Source organism: Anas acuta, chromosome 13 (genome assembly GCF_963932015.1).
Source record: "Anas acuta chromosome 13, bAnaAcu1.1, whole genome shotgun sequence".
NCBI lineage: Eukaryota > Metazoa > Chordata > Aves > Anseriformes > Anatidae > Anas > Anas acuta.
Genome location: NC_088991.1, coordinates 6,087,160 through 6,109,700, shown reverse-complemented (window position 1 = coordinate 6,109,700; position 22,541 = coordinate 6,087,160). Strand labels below are relative to the sequence as shown.

Sequence of the window (22,541 nt, the reverse complement as noted above, 5' to 3'; positions counted from 1 at the left end):
AAAAAAAGGTTTCCTTTTCCTTACAGGAGCACGCCGAAATCCAGCTGCTTTCAACAGAAGAGGTGGTCACTGCTGTGGGGGCCAGGTCAGCCCTGGACAGGGGTGGCAGGAGAGGGCATCGGTGGCTGTAGGATTGCTCCTGCTCGAGCCAGGACGTTGGCTCCTACCTTTGCCTAATGTGGGAGTGTGGAGGGGCCCACCGAGGTTTTCTGTGGGATCCTTGGTGGGGCAAGGATCTGCAGGAGCACTCCAAAGGGGGAGGTCAGCCAGCTGCTTCATCTTCCTTTGCAGCACCAGGAAAAAGGGGGGTGAAAACCAGCACAGGCTACACCAAACCTGGCATGTCCTGACATGGGGCTTGGCCAATCCATTTACCACCCCGCTGTGTTTTCCAGTGCAAGGGCTGGGACTGCAGGCAGATGACTGGGACACTGATTTCCAGCCTTGGCACAAGGAACTGTCAGATGTGACAGATCTTAGGGTGCAAAAAATGACGAAAGAAAAGCTGCATTATGATTGCCATGTGGCTAAAACTAGAAGGTTCAGTCTTTTCTACACCGTATGGGGTTCTTTTGGTCAATCCAGACCTGAGTTCATCTGTCTGCATTTGCCTGAAGCACATTTTCCATAAATAGCATATTCCTTAATCCATAATATGCAGTGAAACTGGTCCTTCATTGATAAAATCCCAAAGGCTATGCCCACACTACCACATAGCCATAAAAAGGCAGAACTCTCCCTATGGCACCGCCTCGAGAGCAGGGAAGGTCTACTGCCATGGGGACCCTTGGGTGGTGCAGAGATTTGCCCTGGTAATTGATTATATTATTAGTCACACTTCCTTATTTTGCTGTATGCAAAGTCTCACTTGGGAATAAAAGAATCCTGCTTTGGTTAGGTCATATTTTTAAAATTGAACTAAACAAAAGGGTTGAAGTGAAAATTTCAGTTACTTAGGGTAATGCGAATTGGGGTGAGTGGCAGCCTTTGCCACTTGGATCTGAGGAGAAATAGAGACTGAAACCAGAAGACATCACTCACAGAAATACACAGACAAGTCCTCTGCACCTTCCTGTGCGTGTGCTCAGTCTGGGGGCAGTGCCCTCCTTCCAGTGCTGGGCTTTTCAGCTGGAGAAGCCACCACGTCCATTCTGCTTTTAGTGGCATTGGACCAAAAATGCCACTGATGAAACACCAAAACGGATGAGAGATGAATGATTTGATGGCACTTGCTGGCTGGCTTCATGCTGGCACCCAGGAGCACAAGCCAGCTTGTTGGTATTTGACTATATCCAAGATTTGACAAGATGAGATTTCATCTTGAGCTAGAAGAAAAGGAATTTACCAGCTCGATTCTCTCCAAAGCACGACAGCAGGGCCTGGGAGTGCAGTCTGATGCTTCAAATGGTGGAGCTCCAGTGTGGTGATCATGTCCCAGCTCAGACAAACCTGGATGCTTCCATTTCTAGGTAAAAATAACAGTTTTGTTGCTCATAGTTTCAAAGCCAAAGCAACTGAGGTGGGACGGGGAGAGTAATAAGAACAATCAGAGGTTGGTTGGGGGTTTATTCTTCCCCAAGTCAAACCGCCCTAAAGGTCCCCATCAGGACTGGCTCAGGACAGGAGCAGCCAGATTACAAAACGGAAAAGGAAACCCAACTGGATGATTTAAATTCCTTTCAAAACAAAGGCTCAGGAAGGCCACCCAGTTTTTGCAGCTGAATTCCTGAGGCTCCTGAGTGTGGCAGCACCCAGAAAGTGGCAGCCAGAGTGTGGCAGCAAGCACAGGTCCCTCCGTGCCAATCCAGGAGAAGGGCTGCCTGCAGAGCTCTGGGCAGCAAGGGATGCACACCTTCATGTCCCAGAGCAAAAGCCACCCTCACCATGCCCTGCACCCCAGGGAGCACCCAGAAAACACCTTGCTCAGCCCACAGACCGTGGTGGAGCTCATGGGTGGGACAACACATTTTGGGTGCAGAGCTTGGTGGGAATGGCACGGTTCAGCTGTGTTTCAAGCATCTGCAGAACTTACTGAGGGAGATGAGATGGATAACAGATATAATCAGTGTCTGCTTTAGCTATAAGGTTTCCACAGGCTGCACTTTTGCCTTCAAAAAAAAACAATATTAACAAAAAAAATATATATATATATAAATAAATATAATCTTTTTGACTTAGGTTTGGGTTAAGCTAATACTTTTGTTCCTTCCAGTTCAGAGCATCTAATGAAGCTGGGTCCTCGCTGCTTTTTTTTTATCTCCTGTGCTCCTCCTGATGCTATCTCAGCCTTATTCACTTATATTGCAACAATATATACCGTAAAGCTTTTCTAACCCTGAGATTTCCCCCAGGCAGATTTTGTAGAGTATCCACTTAAAAAGATATTAATGAAATAACTTTTACTTAATTAAAGCTGCTTATTGACTAACCCATATGCTCAGAAACGCTCACTTGCTGACCGGTATAAAATGATTGGATTCCCATCTTGCCATCTGACTCTGAGCAAGGATTTCAGATATCAGCTGGCTGCCTGCAGATCACAGCCTGCTGCTACGTGCTGAGGCACCAGGCTTGGGGCAAGCCAGGAGCTCGAGACTTCAAGTCTTTACTGGGCACTTCGGTGGAGGGACAGGAGCTGGTTAAAAGCAGTTTTTGCAGATTCTGGGATTTAGGGCCACGGTTTTGCTGCTTTGTGGCCATTTTACAGTAACTTCATAACGCAACCTCACAGTGAACTTCAGGACAGCTGGTTTTTCATCTTAAGACAAATCCATGGAGGACAGGACTACCAGGAAGCAAGCAGTCTGCAGATTGCTGTAGCAGATAAGATCATTGCATTTTGTTGTTGTTGTTTGGTTTGGTTTGGTTTTGCAATACTGTTGTTGGTTTGTGTTTTAAGGACATAATTTTTATTCCCTAAACTAGCAAATTCCAGGGTTTCCTTCCTACCTGCAACACAGAGGTGTTTCAGCTATTCGTTTCGGCTCCGTCTTCTCGGGAAGATGATTCATCCTATCCAAATGTCTCACTGCAGCATTTCCAGAGTAAAAGGCGGCTCATATTTCTCAGCCTAGATTCACAAGACGCCCCTTCCCAACCGCTCTGAGTGTCACCGCCCTCACCTAGCCTGGGGGCTCAGCACCCATCCACGTAACCATGACTCAGATCCCGTCCCTGTTGGCTTCCAGCACGCTGACAGGCAGAAGCGGACCCTTGCTCCCACCATTTTGTAGCAGCACCCTAAGCCCTCTCATGAATCCAGCCCTCTGTTTCCGGCGCTCGTGCCTGAAAAGAGATGAAAGATGCTCCAAGAAAACATGTTACTCCGCAAGCAGAGGGACTAATGAAGCCCAATTCCCCACAGGTTTGCCTCTTGTAGTTGGATTCTCTGATGTCTGGGGCAGCGTGAACTCAGACTAGATGCTGTCCCACACCCAGGGCTTTCCAAGTAGCTTTCTTCTCCCAGGTGGCTTCTCCGGTGTCTCATTAAGGTTGAACATGTGCCGCAGGCTTGCCTTATCTCAGGCTGTTAGGAGGGTTTTGGTGCACATCCGATTGCTTTATTTCAGCATGTCTTTCAGACCACATTTACCAACCACAGTTAAATGTGGTTGGAGCTGGCCAACGAGTTCAAATGTCACTGTGGGGAAATGCGGGTGGCAGATGTGTTCACTTTCCCCTTTGGAAAAAAAAATAAAATAAGTGGTCTATTTACAACTAACACAAACTTGCAAATGATCCATTTTTCAGGCTGTCCCAAAACCAATTAGAAACAAATTTTCCATTCTATGTAATTCTATGGATTCTATTCTATTCCCATGAAATTAAAGCTTCCTTACTGTGAACGAGCTCAAAGCATGGTCCTCTCCCTACCTCCAGCCCACCAGGGACTGCAGCTCAAGCAGGGCATAAAGATGCTGGTACCCAGAGCTGTATCTCAGCTCCAGCAAGTGAAACAGCATCACAGAACGGCTGAGGCTGGAAGGGACCTCTGGAAGTCCTCTGCTCCGATTGCCCAGCTCAGGCAGGGCCACCTAGAGCAGCTTGCCCAGGACCTTGTCCAACACCAGTGGCAAAACACAAAGGTGGACTTAGTAGAGCAGAAGGGATGAAGATAGTGAAGCAAGGGCACATATGCATGAGGGTGTTTGCACAAGCCAGCTTGCACATGGTAGATCCAAGCTGATTTTCATCCATATCCCTTATGATATGGATGCAAATGCAAAGTCAGTGTGGGTCTAACCAGCTTCCCAGTGCTCAGAAATGTTTCCTGCTGCAGACCGGTGAGAAAGCACAGCTGAACAGCAAAGCTGACTGAATCATCTGGTGGGAAAAAAAGAGTGCACACCACTTTTTGCAGCAGTCTCAGTTGTACAGGAGGGCTGTCTCTGTCGCTGGTGCAGAGCAACGTGGCTGACGTGCATGGTGTGTGCAGATCAGGAGAGAGTTCGCTGTCACAGACAGTGATGGTGGGGTGTAACCCTTCCACTGGGGAGGAAGGAATCAGTATCAAAATCAATAGCTCTTCTCCGGGAGGAGAATTATCTAAGCAGGGAGAAGTGGTTCCCTTGCAGCTGGTTGATTTTGGTAATCCATTATTAATGCTTGAGTTACAGGCCCCACAGAAGATGCCTGGCACTCTCAAAGGTCATGTTGGTATAAGAGCACATTAATTGTTTCCAAACGTTTCACCCTGCAGCACCTTTGCAGTGGCCAGGGGAGTTAATACTGCAGTTCCTGTTAGCCTTTCCCCGTGGTTTCTATCAAGACCTCCAAGAAGTCTTCTTCAATGTACCGTGACAAAAATCTTATAACAGGGCAAAGAACCAGCCATGCAGCATCCCTTTGGGGCTCCATTTCTATCATAACTGTCAGAGATGAAACTGCTGGGCAGAGTTTTGTCTTTTTAGATGCAGACTCAACTGTCCTGAGATGTACTATTCACAGGGCTTTGGAGGAAACGGGTGAAGCTATCTTACATCATTTACTGCTATAATATTTCCACTACTTTGAAGGTAAATCTCCCACGAACATTCCAAGCTTTCTGAGAACATCTGCATCACAGGATGGAATACCTCAGAACCAAAATCCCAAGCCCAGATCCAGCTTCAGACTTGAGTCCACAGCTCAAACCTATCTTTACGAGTGGCCAGCTCCAAAGAGCCTAAGCTCTAAGAAAGATTATCTGAAATTCAGCTGAGAAAGATGGTAGGACCTCAAAGGAGCCCTAGACTAATAAATAAATAAATGAGATCGGTCAATAATCTAAGGAACTCTTTATAGCTGAGCCTGAAGCCACAACATGGTACTAGAGAAGTTCCTTCGCTGTGTTTTGTGGTAGTGAAATTCACTCTAAGCTCTAAGACTCAGGACAGGACAGAAGACATTTGTTCTTGAACTCACCATCACAAGAGAGCTTTTTCCTCCAGTCCGGCATCTCATTAGCAAGGGGAGGAGAACACTTGTATTAATACTCAAGGTACACGTAGGGCAAGTGTTTCGTCCTGGAAGGACACCAAAGAATAGGTGAGCCACCAGATAAATGAAGACTACTCTCCAACATATTTGCATAATTTCATTAGGTCAGGACGTTCTTCCACTAAAAAATCTCTGGACAAATCTCATCTCCACCAGTGTTTCATGCTTTATGCCGAACCCTTTTCCTTCACAAGAGCATTTATTCCAGGAAACGCTGAGTGGGCTCTGCCTATGGAATCCATATAGGACGGGGAGACAATCTGCAGCCAGACACCAGCAGACTTTTTTTCTTTTTCCTGTGGAAAAACAGAGAAGAAAGCTGAGAGTAATTGCTAGCAAACTGTACGAGCAAATCGGCCCATCTCCATTTTACCAAAAGAGCTGGTCACTATGCTCAGAAATACACCGTTATCAATAGCTGAATACACTCAAGCCAGCATATAAATGACTCACATTAGTGTCTCTGTTGCCCCCGTACCATGTCACGAGGTCACCAATTGCACATGTTAATGACCCCTAGGGTGAGAAAGTGGTTTCTGGTGCCTAGCTCACACTCTTCTTTATTCAGTCCCTGTGCATGCCCCAGGTTTTCGCCCTTGTCACTTATTTTATTCTGAATCCAAACACGGCCACACAATGCACTTGACCTTTGCCCTGGAGGGAACACACTTGGGAAGAGGAAGAATTCACTCTTTATTCCTTTCTAATTCTAGTTGTTACTATACCATCGCGGACAAATCCCCACTTACACAATAGAAATCAACTCGTCTGTTCTCGCTAGTTCTGGGACTTTCGACAGGGGTTCCTCCTCCTGCCACAGATGGTCCAGCTCTTACCCATGTCCAGTTTTCACATTCTACATCTGTCCAGATTAACCCTTGTCGTGACGTGGCAGGGGAAGGGATGGGTGGGCTGCAGCCATGGCACGAAGGACATCCAGCTTTGGCAATGCACACCCATCTGCAGAAGGCATTCCTCCAGCCAAACTGTGCAGAGAGTCATGGGGAAGGGGCACGGACAGACTCTGCCAGCAAATGGCCCTCACATCCTACATCCTCAACAGCCCTGCCTCCTCCTGCTCCAAATTATCTACTTAATTGAGGACGCATGGTGCCTGAGGTTTCCTTTCTGACTGGCAGTTGATTCAGTCCCTCTAAGACACAAACCACCTGTAGAAGGTGCTTCCATTTTTTGGAGCCTCTAGTTGGATCCCCAGGGCACCTCCTGTGCTCTCCTTTGGGTCACATCCTGACATGCAGGCTGGAAAAAGACAGTCATTTCACAGAGCTCCTCCAGGATAAGGCAGCTCTGCCTTGAGCTGCAGGGTGAAGGCAATGGACTAGATGATGATGCTTAATTAGCTTAAACACCTGAAAACTGGTCCAGAAACTGAAGCCAAGCAGAAGGCTTCAAGCTGGTGTTTCAATGTTCCTAGCATTTCAAATATAGACCAAGATGTGGGGAGAAAGAAAGATTTACAGTGATTTTCTTCATGCCCTCATTTATTTTTTGTCCACTTTACAAAGCACACTGAAACCTCCTGGTTTCCTTAGCAGTGGGACGTGCCCCCCCTGGCTCCGTGGACAGGGCTGGATTAGACCAGCTTTGCCACAACTTGCCTTGCTCCCTAGGTAGCCGTAATTTGTATACAGTGTACTTACTGGTCCCATGATAGGCTCATGCTCACTCACCAAGTACATCTTCAAAGCCCATATGGTGGGGCACAAACCTGCTCACAGAAATATCATCTGTACAGGCTCGGCTTTGTCTCCTCTTTTCAAGTCCCTGATGCACCCTCAGATGCACCTCCAGGTCATTTTCGTATTAGTGATTCCAGTGGGTAGCCGGACCTCACATATTCTTGTAATTTATTTGTGATGATTTACAGCCTTGAGGTTGCACAAATGGGCTAAGACTTCTCTGTACCAAGGGCATCACAAATCCTGAGCACAGAGATGACTCCTAGATCAAAGAGCGTCCACCTAAATGCACAAGAAAAGTCAGCAGATGGAAGGAGACTGATTTTAAAAAAGCTCAACCCTGTGGGGACGTCTTGGTCAGCACACTAACAGTGCAACCACTGTCACATCTCCTGAGAAGGTGTCTGAGCAAAGAGTTTGGAGGGGAGGGGGTTGCAAAAGGACCAGGAGGAAGCTGTGTGGATGTTCATGGGGAGAGCTTCCCATCTGCAAGGACTCCGCAGAGGCAGTGGGTGGACATGTACCAAATATCTGTCCACACCTGGAGCCATTCCTCCTGCACCAAACCAGCCGATGAAGAGCCTCATGCACTCCCTGATTTCTTAGCTGTCCATCACCTACATGGGTCACCCCAAGGGAGACTCAGCTGGAGCCAAAACACTTAACCCCCTGAAAGACCGGTTCCTGTTTTCCCAGAGAACCAGAGAGCTGCCTCCTTCAGCTGCAAGCATTTATTCATCCTTTCTTTTTTTTTTTTTTTTTTTTTTCTTCCTGTTGTGTTAACAGAGCATCTAATGTGACTAAATAGGACAACCTGCTCTCCCATCCACATGAAAAATAAATGATGTGCTTTCTCCAGACTACCTTCCCCCCCCCTGTCCTGGCACTTCTCCCACCAGGCAGCCCTTGGACTTGATCTCCCCTGGGCAGAGCTCATGGAGGGGCCAGAGAACCTCCCCCAAGCCGAGCACAGTGGTGGGAGTCATTGGCTTGAGCCAGCAAAGAGTGGCGGAGGCAGGAGTTTGGGGGAGTCAGAGGAGGGTGGGAAGCAGGACGAAGGCGGTGTGTGTGTACGTGGGGGTGGAATCTCTGTGCAGAAAGCAGCCAAGTGGCAGCTTACCCTGTTAAATATTAATCATCTCTGCTTCTGCAATTTCGGCAATGCGTCTAGGCCCACCACTGCTGAATATTTCATTAACACCACTCACTTCCAACTGCACTTCTCCCACTTTTCTTTCTCCCGTGGACCCCTCTCCCATCCCTGTCCCCCATCTCGTTGCCCTGCCATTGCAGCGCCAGCTATGGCCACGATGCCCATCCTCTCGCCAGGCACCCTTAGCTCCCCCGTGGTGAGCACCAGCCCAGCCCTGGTCCATCCTCAGCCCACCGAGCGTGGCGTCTGTGCGGGGAGAGAGCGGCGAGGCTGTTAAGGGGAAGGAAGATCATCAACTCCACTGGGAAAAAAATATAAGTGCGCATCAACAAGTCCCGTGCTAAATAATTCATGAGGCAGGTCAGGGCAGAAATGCTGACTGGGCTGGGAGCTTTTTAAACTACGTAGTCTATGTTTCTTCATCACTGGCTTGCTCTGAGTACTTTGGGAGCGCAATCCAACGTGCTAGGGTGAGCTTCATTGGGCCTGAGCAATTTTCACCTCGAGCTCCTAACTGCAGCATCTCCTTCCCTGTTTCTGGCCACCAGCAGAAGAGCCCACATGGGCCCAACCAGATGGGCAGATGGCAGGAACCAGGAGATACAAGGGTCCACCAGGGAAACCAAAGGTGACTGAAAGATGACCTCATGCTGGTGCTCAAATCCAGACTTGGGGGCTCAGTGTGCAGATCTAAGGGGAGAAAGGTAGGGAAAATTGCTGATTTGAGGTGGGTTTTAACAGGTGAGTGGGAAACCTGCATAAGAGGTGAGCCAGGAAGCTTTTATCTCTCTCCAGCATCCACACCATTCCAGAAGGAGCAACATCTGCAGTTTAGCTTAACACTGAAGACACAGTGGTGTGGCATCAAGGCTTGACACTGCTGCTCAAAGAAAGGGACTGGGCTGTGTGAGGTCCCAGTTCCTTGGCTGAACCCAACTACCACAGGTCTGACCCTTCATCTGCCCTCACCTTTACTCACACCAGCTGTAGTTCTGTCTCTTGCTGCCCAAACCCTTCTTTTCCATACATTTTTGTGCTGTTCTGCTCCTTCCTCCATTTCCAAGCCTTACTCTCCTTTCTATCTAGTGTTGTATTGCTTTTAAAACTGAAACTAAATCAGTATTTAGAAAGTTCAGGGTGACCTTTTGAACCATTACCTTTACCCACTAAATTCAGGTCTAAATATCCATATTTAAATATATATATAATATTGTAATATTTTTATATTTAAATATACAAATAACCCAGTATGTTTATGATGAGGTGGGGAAAACAAAACAAGCTGACCTGGGTCCAGACTCTCTCTCCCAATGGTGCACGTTGGCTTCTACCTGGCAGGCAGAGACTTCTTATGCTGGTGCTGCAATAGCTACAGATTCACATCCTCTTCCTCCAGGCCATAGAAAACTTTCAGGAACAAGGAGTCTGACACCCTCAGACAAGACAAGGAGACTTTGGAACTCAAAAGAGCTTTTTCAAGCCTGAAAGAGAAACAGGAATTATGAGGCAAATTTGAGGCCAAAACCAACTGTGCCTTATTAAACTTTGTTGTGTTAATTAAACAAACAGTGTAATAGGAAAGAGCAAAGTGGAGAGGGTGTTGGCCACGGAGAATATGGTTGTGGTGGGATACCTCACTGAAACCAGTGGGTGAGAAGCTTTTAAGTTTGAGCTCTCCCCTTCCCTTCTCCAAAGATAAATTAGCTACCAGGGTATGTGAATTAATGTCATCACTGATTCTATATGACAGAGTTAACTACGTACTTGGAGAAAAACACTCAGGCATCAGCCAGGAATTAGTTGTTCCTCTTTCAGTTAGAGAAAGTGCAAATCTCAGGCAGGTTTTAATGCTGTTCTCTGACAAGAACAAAAAATAAGATTTTGATCAATAGCTGGGGGAATGCCTTAAGCCAATGATATGTTTGTTGCAAGAGAGGTTTTTCTATGCAGATCTCATCAGGGGATCAAGTTATTCCTTTTGTGTAATATATTAAATAAAATGTGCGCTAGAGAAGTCACTTGAAAATATTGAATGAGATAACTTCATCTGATTAACATAGTGTGCTTTCTTTCCCTTTTTATTAAAAATTCACAAGGCTTCCCATCCCTTATCTCAATTAAGCAACTTGTTTGTCAGGATTATTTGTTACGCATTTTCATAAACATTTGATGAATTATATGCAAACATCTCACTAATGTATTAACAAGGCTGAGGTTTTAATTACACAACACTCAAGGAAAGCTGGCTTAAGGCTCCTCCAGAGAAGTTAATTGTGCTTCCTTGTGTGTCTGTGCATTGCAACGGGAATTTTCCTCTGGGGGAAATCACATTACAATCCATAGTGGCAACACACCCACCTAGACTCTGCTAGCACAAGCATCAATGAGTTCAACCACTTCAGTAACTTCAGTAGCCTTCACTAAAAAGCTGCAAATTCAGCTCAAACTTTGGTAGGAAGAAAAGAAGTTGGGAGGTAATTCAAACAGCTTTACACCAGTTCTTATGCATTATTTATCACTTGGAGAAGCAATTTTCAAGGGACTTCTAACACAACTGGAGAAGGGTTATCCTTGGTCCACCTCCTTGAACTTTTTGGTTTGAGGACCAGGGATGTGTCAGACCATTTGCTGTCCATATCTGCTATACAGTTAGTGTAGAAATCCAGACACAACACCGATGGTCGGTACCTTCAGCAGATGATCAGACTTCAGCCCTAACTACTCCCTGCTGACCATCCAGGGTGCTAAGATCTCACAGCCCTGATTTTCTGATGTCAAGGTAACTTATCACCTGCCTGAATTGAGCTACCACTCTGAGTGGCTGAGGGTCTCACAGCAAGTCCAGCAGGCAGGCTGAATGAAGCTCACAACCAGGCAGGCAAAAAAAGCAATTGTCAAGCTCCAACATGCCAAGAACGCAACAAGAGAAGTCTGAGATAAGAGACTCACCAGGACTTCACAGTTAATGTGTCTTGGAATACCCAGACTTCAAGCTGATGATGTATTTATTCCTTACTTTGCAACCTGCCTGTATGCTGAGACTGATTTAAGAACTGTGAATGGAAACCTGGGCTTGTCCAAGTCAATGTTTGCTGCTGCTTTAAAATTATGTTGACCTCAACTGCTTTGAGCCAACTCCAACGTGTTTTTTCTTCACTTTTTTTGAGAGTTGATAGCTACCAACTTCCACAGCTCCTCAGCAAGGAACACCCATTGTGTGGCTGTCCAGTTTATAGCCTTTCTGCTACTTCTGCTGCCATGGACAAGCTAAGCAATGGGCTATCTGTATGGAGATGTTGTGCATAGCCGAGGAGTTCCAGATACCCATAACTCCTTCACTCAATGCTCTTGAAAGCATGATGGAGATGTCCACGGTTTGGTAACATAACTCACATGTTTTCAGGTTGCAGCTCTTCAGCAGAGGAAAGCAGCACTTAGTTCAAGCCAAAGGTCAGTCAGAAGTCAAGGAGCCCCCATTTATTCCTCCAATCTGGATTGATCTGGAAAATAGTAGAGAGCAAAGTTTTGGTCATGGGTTGTCTTTGGAAGGCTTAAGAGACCTCGTGTCAAGAAGCGATGGCCACATCACTTGTTAAAATAGACATCAAGCCCTTACTGTGCACCTATTCATTAGAGGTTTCAATACCTGTTCAGCTGTCTGCTAGGATGTGGGCTCCTAGAAAAGCTCAGCACTGAAGCTTTCCTTCTGAAAAAAAAAAATAATAAAACCAAATCATTTTTGCCAAACCATTTGATTTTGATTTCCATTGTATTTACAGTATTTGAATTCCTAAAAAATAATTTAGCAATTCCTAAAATTCCACTGTGAAATTAAGTATTAATTATAGTCTACTACTTGGGGCAGCATTATTTGTTCAGTATGATTTCTTTATGTTTCTGTTGGAGTGCTTCATGTCTCACTACTCGTTAGCACTAATGATATGTCATGACATATTATAAATATGACAGGGTGGCCAACTATTATTTCTTCTATTTTTAACATTTTAAAGCTTATGGTTTTAGTTTTTGTTCCTTTTGTAAATGTGAATATTTGCAGTGTTTGATGCCCTTATTTTAGCCAGGCAACAATATCAGATTATTTTTTTTCTCCTAAAATCAACTGCTACTCTAATTAGTACTGAGCCCTTATCCCTTTTTCTCTTTTGGAAGTATTAAAACATCAAACTGTTTCATTAGGCCAGTGAGTGTTACTGCCTTTGATTAATAAAATAAAGTCAGCATGTAATGTTAATTAGAGTATTAGCCACTCATTATCGTGTCATTTATTTTGTGACACATAACCAATAACAGGTCTTGCAGAATTTGTCCTAGACATCACTAATTTCTTCTGCAGATCTGCCATGATATCCCATACATTTAATCCAATTACATCATTAAATTGAAAGAGCAAAAATTTAACAACACATCAAATAAAATAGGGGAAAAATTGTTTCGGGACTTGGATTCCCTGGAAAAGGATAATCCTTTATTTCCCTTATGGGGCACTGCAAACCAGGTCTTGAAATGCCTGAATTTCCCTGCAAAAGAATAATGAGTTTTAACCCTGCTGGTGGTGAACCCAAGGGTTTTGCCAGCACAGAGATGCCTTTGGAAGTCCCCATCCCTCTGATGACCAGGAACACAAGATGAAGGGGGGACAATCTGTCCTTCCATCCTTTCCATCCCTCCGTCACCCTGGCTGCTCCCTGCCGAGAGAGCCAGCATCCCACCCAGGCATGAGCCGTGTTTTTCTTTTGCACTCCCCAAGTGTACCCGTGGCAGCCGGTGAATACAAATCAAGGCAGTAGCGTTAATATTCTCACTACATTTAAATCTAATGGGCTTTTTTAATATTCAGAATCAAAGGCACTTCACCACCAGTAGATTTTTTTATACTTTTTTATTTTTAAAAAGGAGCCCTGCATCTCATTCCACTCTTCCTCCTCCTCTTTTTTTTTTTTTTTTTATTTTTATTTTATTTATATATTTTTTTAAGCCCAGCTAAAACCACCAGGGAAGGGCCGTGCCTATAAACAGATGCCACTCACAGAGGGTCTGGGAGGCCTTCCCATCATTAGATGCTGCTGAACTTTGAACCTGCAACTGGGAGGCTGCGTTGGCGGTGGAGGCAGCGGCAGCAGGGATGAGGCCGGGGCGGAGGATGGGGGGAGCTTGACGGGGTCTCTCTGGTGAATTGCTGGCCTGCCCAGCACAGGAACGCTCAGGACTTCAAATCGGCTCCAGTCACTTTGAAGCTCCTCTCTCTTAATCTCTCTTTCTCTCCCTCTCTCTCTTCGTCTTTTTCCCCCCTTGCATCTATGAATCATTCATGGCATTTTTTTTTCCCCTCAGAGGTTCCTTTCAAAAAAAAAAAAAAAAAGAAAGAAAAAGAAGAAAAAGGGATAAAAAAATAAACACACACGCTCACACAAAGCCCTGTGTTTATGTTCTTATTGCTCCACGTAGCTTATTATCACCAATGTTGAACAAATTACTTACACGATGTCTACGATGCGCTGCCATCCCTCAGAGCGATGCTCGTGATGGGGCTGACGATTTTGTTTTAAATGTTAATGTACAGTGGGGCAACACATCCAATGTAAATAGCTGGTGAATGGTATGTACGCAGTGCATTGAAAAGAGCCCAGCCCTAGTGCTGGAGCTGCCCACCGTAGGGATGAATTTGCACATGTTGGCCAAAGCCAAGGAGCCAGAGGTCAAATCTGGACATCAGAAACACTTTTTTTTTTTTTTGCTTTCCACCAACCCACACACACCTGTGGGATGGGTTTGATGATTTATCTGGGGATCGTGCAAGTTCCACCGCAACACTCTGTGGGAGCAATGTGATTCCCAAGCTCAACAGCTTCTAATTTCATAATATACCTGTGCCACAGAACAAACCAAGGGCCAGCCCCTGCCCTGGTGGCACCCACCTCATTCTTGGCCTCTGCTGAACAGGATGGTTGAGTCTGTCTTGCGAATGGGAGCAGGCACAGTCCCTGGTTTGGCCCACCCCATGTGCACAAAGCCAGGCCAGGCCATTAGGAGTGCCAAGCTGTGTATCCTGACTTTGGGTACAAACTGGACCAACTGAAAACCCACCATGGCACCACAAGGCACCAGACAGACCTCTGAGAAGGTGAGCTGAGGCATTCACAGGGATGCAATGGGGGCAGATTTACTCAAAGCAAATATATCAACATGAATATACCAGTTCTATTGGAAATAGCTTTCTGAAACACCCACCACCTGTCTGAAGGCAGTGAACGAAACACAGAATCACCACCCTATAAGACTTGTTCAAACCCCTATATCACGCTCATGTCCCTTATGGTCCCCAGCTCTGCTCTCCTGCATGTCTAATGTTGGACTCTCACAAGGCCCAGGATTGCTAATGCAATGTTATATGTGACTCTTGGAACACATCGAAATTCCTTAGGACAAAAGGAGAGCCCGGGTGGGCTACGTGTCATTCAGAAGGCGAGGAAACTGAGGCAGGAAGAGTGCATATGGGTGCTTACTCTCCAGCTCAGTGTCATTGTGTGAGGTTAGGAACAGAGGCTTTACTGCATTTGGAAAGAAATTCAAAGAAGATACCCAGCTTTCCTGAACTCCTAGAAGACTTAAGTAGATTGATGTGGGGTTAATGCCATTGGATGGGGATTTTAAAATGCAGGGGGCTTTGGACAACACTTCTTCCCCCCCAACACTTAGAGTTGGCAGCAATTAGGTCCTGATGCACTTAAGCATCCAGCTAGCTTCAAGCTTTCAGCTTCTGAAGCTGGGGAAGCTTTGTAGATATTTGCTTAATGATGTCTCCAATGGGGGAGAAGAGTGCTTGCTGTCACTGCGTGCCTCCCCATCACTTTTACAGTCCCAGAGGGTAGGTCGGTGCAATCCCATTTCTAGACTGAAGCCCAGTCTAGGTTAAGTGGTTTATCCATCATGACACAGGGAATCCCTGGATGAGCTGAGGCTTGGACCCACATCCCCTGCTCCGAGCACACCTCTTGGTCATATTTCTAGATCATGTCCTGGGAGATGCCAGAAGAGGCCACTCAGGCATAGGGGAAGGAGACAATTCCAGCCCCTCCGCAAATAACACCAAAAGCTTTAATTTTATTTTTTAGTAACACATGGACTCCAAATTCTCACTCTGTTCAGACCTCAAAAGCAAAATCTTTTTCCAGCCCAGCAGAGCCAGCACTGTACACAGAGGTTTTATTAGATGAGATATGACCTATTTAATATGTCAAAAATAAACAGCTTTGGTATTAATAATAAATATTTAGGGCTCGTTCCAGCTGTTCTTGTGTAGCTCTGCAATATACTGTTTACCATTGATTTTTTGTTTCCCAGGAAAGTATTTCTACTGCTGCCACGCTCGGCACATCCAGTCTTTATTTATTTTTATGCGTAACCTAAGATATTTTCTAAGAAGTTCAGGGCAATAACCTAACCTGCTGATATGGGATACCCTAAATGTTCCATTGCTGGGAGCCAGAAAAACATCAAGAAGTGTTGCTTCTAAATACACTTTTCTTTTACTCTTCCCTAAATAGCTGTGACTTCCCCCACACCATGATGCAGAGAAAAGGCCACACCAAGCAGTGCTTGCAGAGCTACCACCCTCCAAACCACCTTCTGCTAAGACAGCCAGCTCAAGCTCCTACAACCACAAGGATTTTAGGATATTTGAGCACCAAATACTTCAGAGCTGAGCCCATGTTTAAGCTAACAGGGAACTGCTCCCTCAGAAAACGTGGCCTCAGGTTTTACAGTCAAAGCCCAGGTTGGAGGGGAATTGAGAGGCCCAGCCTTTAAACGGTTTTGATGGCAGCTGGCAAGAGGGAGGTGGTCTGATATGGTTAATTCTACACGAGATTTTGATTGCCACAACGCGGGTGGATTAAACATCAGCAAGAGCAGAGGGGTAGAGGCCACCTTACCCAGGCCTGCCCCTTGCAGTCCCCGTCCTGCCCTGCAGCACCTCCTCCACAGGGCTGTCCCCAGCAAGCCACCCGCTCCCTCCAGCCTGCTCCAAAAGCACCTGGAGACCCCTTTCCACCTCTCCAGCACCCTCTCTTTGAGGCAGGGTGGGCACCCGCAGGGCCACCCAAGGCCTGCCTCAGGCTGCACAGCCCCCTGGTGCTGCCACTGCAGTGCCAGGGCCCAGGAGCCCACTTGGCAGCTCTCTCAAAGCACCATCTCCCAGCTGCCAGTCCTCAGCAGAGGGCTCGAGCACCATCACAGACACCCCGGCCACGATCCCAGCTGGGATCTCCACAACAGGGCCCGAACAACACCACCCCAGCATCTCCCCCATTGAACTCCCCAGCGGAGCCTGGCCAACCGCTGGGAGCAACAAGCCTCCCGCGGCCCACGAGGGCATCGCCGGGGCGCTTTTAAATCGCAGCCTCCGAAGAGAAAAGCCTCCCCCCGCCATCTGGCAGTGCCTGCTCCGACGGCTGGACGTGGCCGGGGAGGGAGGGACGGACACACGGCCCCCGCTGAGCCACCGCGGGCAGCGCGGGGGGCACCAGCTGCACAGCCGGCTCCAGCCTTGGGAGCGGGGGGTGGTGGGGAGAACAAAAGTGCTGTTTGTCCTTGCCCCCCCCCCCCCCAAAAAAAAAAAAAAAAAATCTGCAGGGAAGGCGTTTTTGAGGTATTCAGGTGCTCAGCAGATTAAGGAGTAGTTTGCTTAGACATTCCTGCTTGCATCAGAGCCAGGCATATAGCTCCAGCATGTATTTTCTGGAGAAATGTTCTGAGATGAAGGTGAAAAATAGCCCCCCTACAATTCCAGCACCCGTGGCTTGGGTGATAAAATCAGACCCGAGGGAGAACCTGCATGGGTTAAACATCAGAATTAAGGGGAGGCTCCTCAGACTTCCCTGCTCCTTGTACGGAGCCAGTAAATACACGGACAGCATGTGTAAAAGCATCAGATCTTCCCAAGCTATTGATTTTTGACTTTCATTCCCTGACTCGTTAGCTTCGGATCAGGCAGCTTAATCTGACTTGATTCGCAGATCTGAGGCTGGAGGATTTGAATAAAAGTGGCCTCCCCAGCCCTAATGCACTAATGGGCCATCTGCACGCCTCCAGGGACCAGCGGATTGCTGGCAGCTTGTACAGCACGAGGAAGGATATCCGTATCTGCAGGTTTGCCAGGGTGGGGAACAGGTTCCCCCCAAGGCATCGGAGCAAGGCACAAGTTTGGGTCAAGGTTAAAGACAGGCTTTGGGAATGAAGCCTCAAGTTCAAGTGCAGAAGGGACCCTGAGTGCGTCTCTTGGTTTCCAGAACAAGCAAATCCTGCTGGCACCCAGCTAGAAAACCAGAGCTGCAGCAATCAACCAGAGGTATTTTTGTTAATCTGGTAAAAATAAAATAATAAAAAATAAATAAAAAAGGGCTGAAAGGAGCTGTGGAGCTGTTTTAGACCAAACCAAGCTTTACACCCCGGTTTGCTGAACTTTCAGACAAGTGACATTCAACCTGCTCTTTCCTTGGGCAATTCATTTCCACCCTTTGTGCCTCAGTTTCCCCACCCAAAGAGAGGTTACAACCATGAAGTCTCCCTTTGCTTTGAGATCTTGAGAGCTGCCCCATGAGGCTCACAGTGCAAATTCTGCATCAGCAAGCCACGCTCTTTGCATGGCTCAGGGCCACCAAACCTGCCCTGCACAGGCAGCATTGTTTCCAGCCTTGCTAACCCTTTTCAGCAGGAGTTTACTAGCCACACGGTACCACCAGTGAGACTTCCTAAATATATGGGCTGGCAAATTGACTTTATTGCTTAAAGCATGCCAGAGGCAGCGAGAGGGAAATGCAGAGAAAGGAGGGGAGTCTGGTGTGACCAAGGCAACTGCATCCCACCAGGACATCGAGTTACTCTGTCCCACCTAAACCAGACCCATCTCCACCATCCCTAGGGCATGCTCTGATCCTGCATCAGCAGAAGGAAGATTCACCTCCACTCTTGGATTTTAACCCAGCATCTGTACAACGGATGCTGGTGAACTCAAATACTTCTGGATCACGAGAAACTCTCGTCCTCTCCCTCTGTCTGGGGCTCTCTCCATCCCTTCCCCACCAGCTTTCAATTATTTAATTTTCCTCCTCCTCCCCCAGCATCTGAAAGCCAAGCATCTTAAATACAAATCACCTCCAAATCATTACGTGCAGGACCTTTCGGCCCTCTTCAGAGCAGTGGGCCGTGAGTAATGAGCTCTGCTGAGAGTTTGCTGGATTTCACATACAACAGATGTAAAAGATGGGGCTGGAGGAGGGGGAGGGAAGGAAGCCTGCTTCAGCTGGAGAAACAAAATATTTGCCACTCACCTTTTTCTTCATTTGCAGCAGGCAGAGGAGGTCCAGGTCCTCCTGCATTTCTGCAGGTCTGAGAGGAGAGCAGGTGGACAACCAAGCAGGCTACAGCTTGGAATTTAAGCCCTGAGCCCTGCAGGTGCTCAAATATCCTTTCACTGGTGAGGTCCCACCCTGTAACTTGCCCCCAGAAGACTCTGAGCAAGTCCTGGTCTCCCTGGAAATCTCCCTGTCCTGTGCCTCAGCACCTCCCGCAGCAGCACCAAGGAGAGGACAAGTGGCCACCGACCAGCCTGGATGCCAACAAAGCTCAGCAGAACCCAAAAGAGCACAACCCACTGCACCCAGACCTAGGACATCACCTGCTGAGGTCCTGAAGGTATCGAGCGATGCCTAAGGTAATTTCACCTCCTCACACCAGCCTCCAGGAGAGAGCAATGCATGGGACAGCGAACCTGGACCTCCCTGCTTGGACAGCAGGATGCCTCTGCCCTGTGCCCAGCTCCTGGTGGCTCTAAGGACACCAGCAGGTCCTGCCAATCCTAAGGAGCACGGGCACATCTCTGCTGCCATCCCATCCCCTCTCACCCAAGCACAAAGCTTGCTGCCTCCAGGGGCTCTTCTAGCCCCCACCACCAGCATCCTGCTCCAGCAAGCTCCCACAAAGGGCAAAACACCTTCCACCACCTCAATCAAGGCTCGAACCCAGCAAAGCCAGACCTGGCCACGACTCGCCCTCCCCTTCCTGCCTGGGGAAAGGTGGGGATGGAAGGGAAGTGGGGAAGGAGAAAAAGAGAGCAAACCCTTTCGCCTCAGACTTCAAAGTCATCAGCAGCAGGAGCCTTCGGAACAGTTTAAGTACAAAATGAATTGTTTTAATATTTAATCAGGCTATAATAGGCCCCAGGATCCCAGTGGAGATGGTTTGCCGTTGAAAGGATGTCCAAACTGAGTATCCCCCCCTCCAGAAGGGATGATAGCCCTGCAGGAGCCCCGACCCCAAGTCACAAACAAGGACAAGCCCCTCTCTATCGGCTCCCTTTGATGGGGCCCAGCAGCTGGGACGAGCTCCCACCCACTCACCTGATGTGGGCTAGGGGTTTGGGGACTGTAATCATAAACTTATCCTGGAGGACAATGATTCCCTGATGAGCCAGAATAAACTCCAGACCCATCCCTTCCCCATAACACCCTTCATTTTAAGTCACTGTAGACCCTCTCCAGCTCATCCTGGGTAAGTGGCCAAAGCCACCAGCACATGGGCATTCTTCAAGCCTGAAGACAAAACTGCCTGAAGAGCCAACACCAGCTCTTACCAGCTTTGGAGGCTCCACAGCCCATCTCACCCTCTTCCTTTACATCCTTCCCTACTGCCCTGCAGAGGAAAGCCACCCTACAAAGATGGCAAAGCTCATGGAAGACCAGAGCAGGAACCAGTCCCCAGGAACAATAGACACTGGGAAAGCCAGGGTTGGAAAACCAGCTGCATAGCCATTCCAGAGTTCAGAGCTGCCCACACTATAGCATCAGGGTGGATTTGGATGGTGCTAAAGCTGAGAAGCATTACAGAAAACAGGTGTGGGCAGAGGAGAATATAAAAGCAGACAGTCTCAGCATATCCTGGAAGAAATACATGTCCCCAAGCTGTACCTGGGCTACCTTGTCCCGAAGTAGGGACCCAGCCACGTGGTTGTCACCACCTCCAGGGGTGATGCTTGGAGGGCTCAGGGTAGCCCAGGCAAGGAGCTCCCTTTGTCCCCTCACAGCCAGAGGTCTGCAGCTTATCAGAGGTTTTTCTTCACCTTGGCTTTGCTAATCAAGAAACATCTGGAAGTATCAGTGGCTGGGATTGTTGGGTGCACAGGGAATGAACTGTGTTTGCCTCAGCTCAGCCTTTCACACCCTGGATCAAGCCGTGGCCATTGCTGGACTGTTACAGCAGCAAGCCCAGATCACAGAAGTGGGGTTCAGCTTTGCTCCTGCTGCATGACCCCAGCAGCTCTGCTCTGGATAGAGGCCACTAGATGTTCACCTAAGAGCCACTAGCAGGCTCAGGATGTGACAGAGCAGCAGTGCTCTGACTGGAGCAGAGCTCCACTCGCTGCTGTAAATGCAACTGTTGGGATTTTGTAAGCACTACGATGGAGTGATGGGTCCCATCTACACCAGGAGTTGGGGGACACCCTGGCATGTGGTAGAGAAGTGCAGGGAGGATTGCTGTTCTCACCTTGAGCAACTTCCAGAAGTGCACGACAATATCAGCAGCACCGTAGGCTCAGTCCCTGCCCAGTGGCTCCAGTTCAGAAGGAGTTGCTACCACCTGTGCCTCCCAGCAAGGTCAGGTAGTGCATAGAAAGGAGGAGAAAATCCCGTATTGTGGCAGCGTAAGGCTTCACCACTTCCAACCTGGACGTAGAGGCAGCTTATCTAGCACACTAGGAGCTGAATAAGAAAAAAAAATCAAATAAATACATAAAAATAAAAAAGACACCTGCCCCAGGATGCAGGCCCACCTCACCCTTTGCTGCTTTTCAGGGGAATCCCCAGAGTTACCCCACCGACGGGCAACCCAGCCCAGCCATGCAGGATGCTGTGAGAAGGATCCTGGGGAAAAATAAATAAGCCTAAAACCATTATCAATCAGGGTTATGCTTCCATTAGTCACACAGAGAATCCTCTGCCCAGAAGCAGCCTTTGCCTCGCAGGTTTCGAGTTACTGCAGTTGAGCTCTTAGTAACCTGCTGGATGTAATAAATAACTCTACGGGCCCTGCGTGGTAGATTTGGGACCATTAAACATGTTGAGTTATTTTTACAGCGTCTCTTATAGGAAGGAGGAGGGGGGAAAGATCTAAACTGCTGGCAGACAGAGCGAGGCCTTTAATCACTTTCCTACCAGCACCATCTTCTGGCCAACACCAGGCCCTGGCTGGTCGCAGGCAGCTGAAGGCTGCAAGAGCTGCGTTGTCTCCTGGTGGTTTTGGTAGCACTCGGAGCACTGCAGAACTTCTCTGCTACCCTGGACAGAGGATTAAGGCCCCTGCCGTCAGCTCTGGCACAGGGCAGAGCCTCCCACCATCGTTACTCCAAGGCACTCTTTAGGTTTGCAGCTCCATGGTCTGGGCTCCCCGTGCTGGAAGGGGTCCTGGTGGAGCCAGCAGGATGCCCGGAGATGCCCACCCGTGCCCACCTCCACACGCTTGGCCAAGGGATGCTTCTTCAGCATCACAGCCAGGGCCATCCCGTGGGGACCTGCTCTGCCTCTGACCCACAAGAAGGCTCCTGTTGTTTTCAAACACCGCTTTCAGACCGCATGGCCCAGACACCTCACGCTGCCAGGCAACTACACAATTCCCCTAAACCCTCCCCAGCCAGCCCTTCATCGAGGGATGGATGCTTTTATCTCACCATTGCACTTGTTAAGGGAACAGGCTCAGAAGGAGAGATCATGGTGTCCAGTGGGGAAAAGCTCCTTTCCTCGTGCTGGCAGAAAGCCTCTCCTTTTCTCTGGGATGATGTCCATGCAGGAAAGGCCCCACACGGCCACTGAGCCAGTCCCCAGGAGGTGGCAGCAACCAGCAAGGAGGAGCATCCACAGCCCACACCTCATGGGACCAGGGCTTGTCCCTGTCCCCCGGAGCCACCCCAAGCGAGCAGATCATTCCTACAAGCCAGGAGACCAAGAGCAGGATGAATTAAGTTGCCAACAAAATGACTGTTTTAACTTAGCTTTTGCCTTCTGATCCCCTAACTTTTTAAAATCACCGCTTTGCCTCACCCCAACCTGATTTCCCCCTAAAAAGCACTTATTTCTTCCCTGCTTGCAGCAAGTTTTCCTACCTCCTGCTGTGCAGCACGCTGCAACAGCTCTGAAGAA

The 22,541-nt window shown here is 48.0% G+C and overlaps 1 long non-coding RNA gene across 3 annotated transcripts; it reads right to left on the bottom strand.

Moving 5' to 3' along the window:
• Positions 1-1,226: 1,226 nt before the first annotated feature.
• Positions 1,227-22,320, bottom strand: LOC137863777 (uncharacterized). Of its 3 annotated transcripts, none has more exons than XR_011101136.1 (8): positions 22,073-22,320; positions 20,893-21,107; positions 13,380-13,689; positions 11,978-12,037; positions 11,725-11,831; positions 9,619-9,812; positions 2,950-5,774; positions 1,227-1,465 (listed from the first exon to the last, which is right to left on the bottom strand). It is a non-coding gene; the product is annotated as an uncharacterized lncRNA (long non-coding RNA). The 3 variants fall into 3 exon arrangements; XR_011101137.1 differs by lacking the exon at positions 1,227-1,465 and having other exon boundaries at positions 1,486-4,488; positions 5,404-5,774; XR_011101138.1 differs by lacking the exon at positions 1,227-1,465 and having other exon boundaries at positions 1,486-3,679; positions 5,404-5,774.
• Positions 22,321-22,541: the final 221 nt, after the last annotated feature.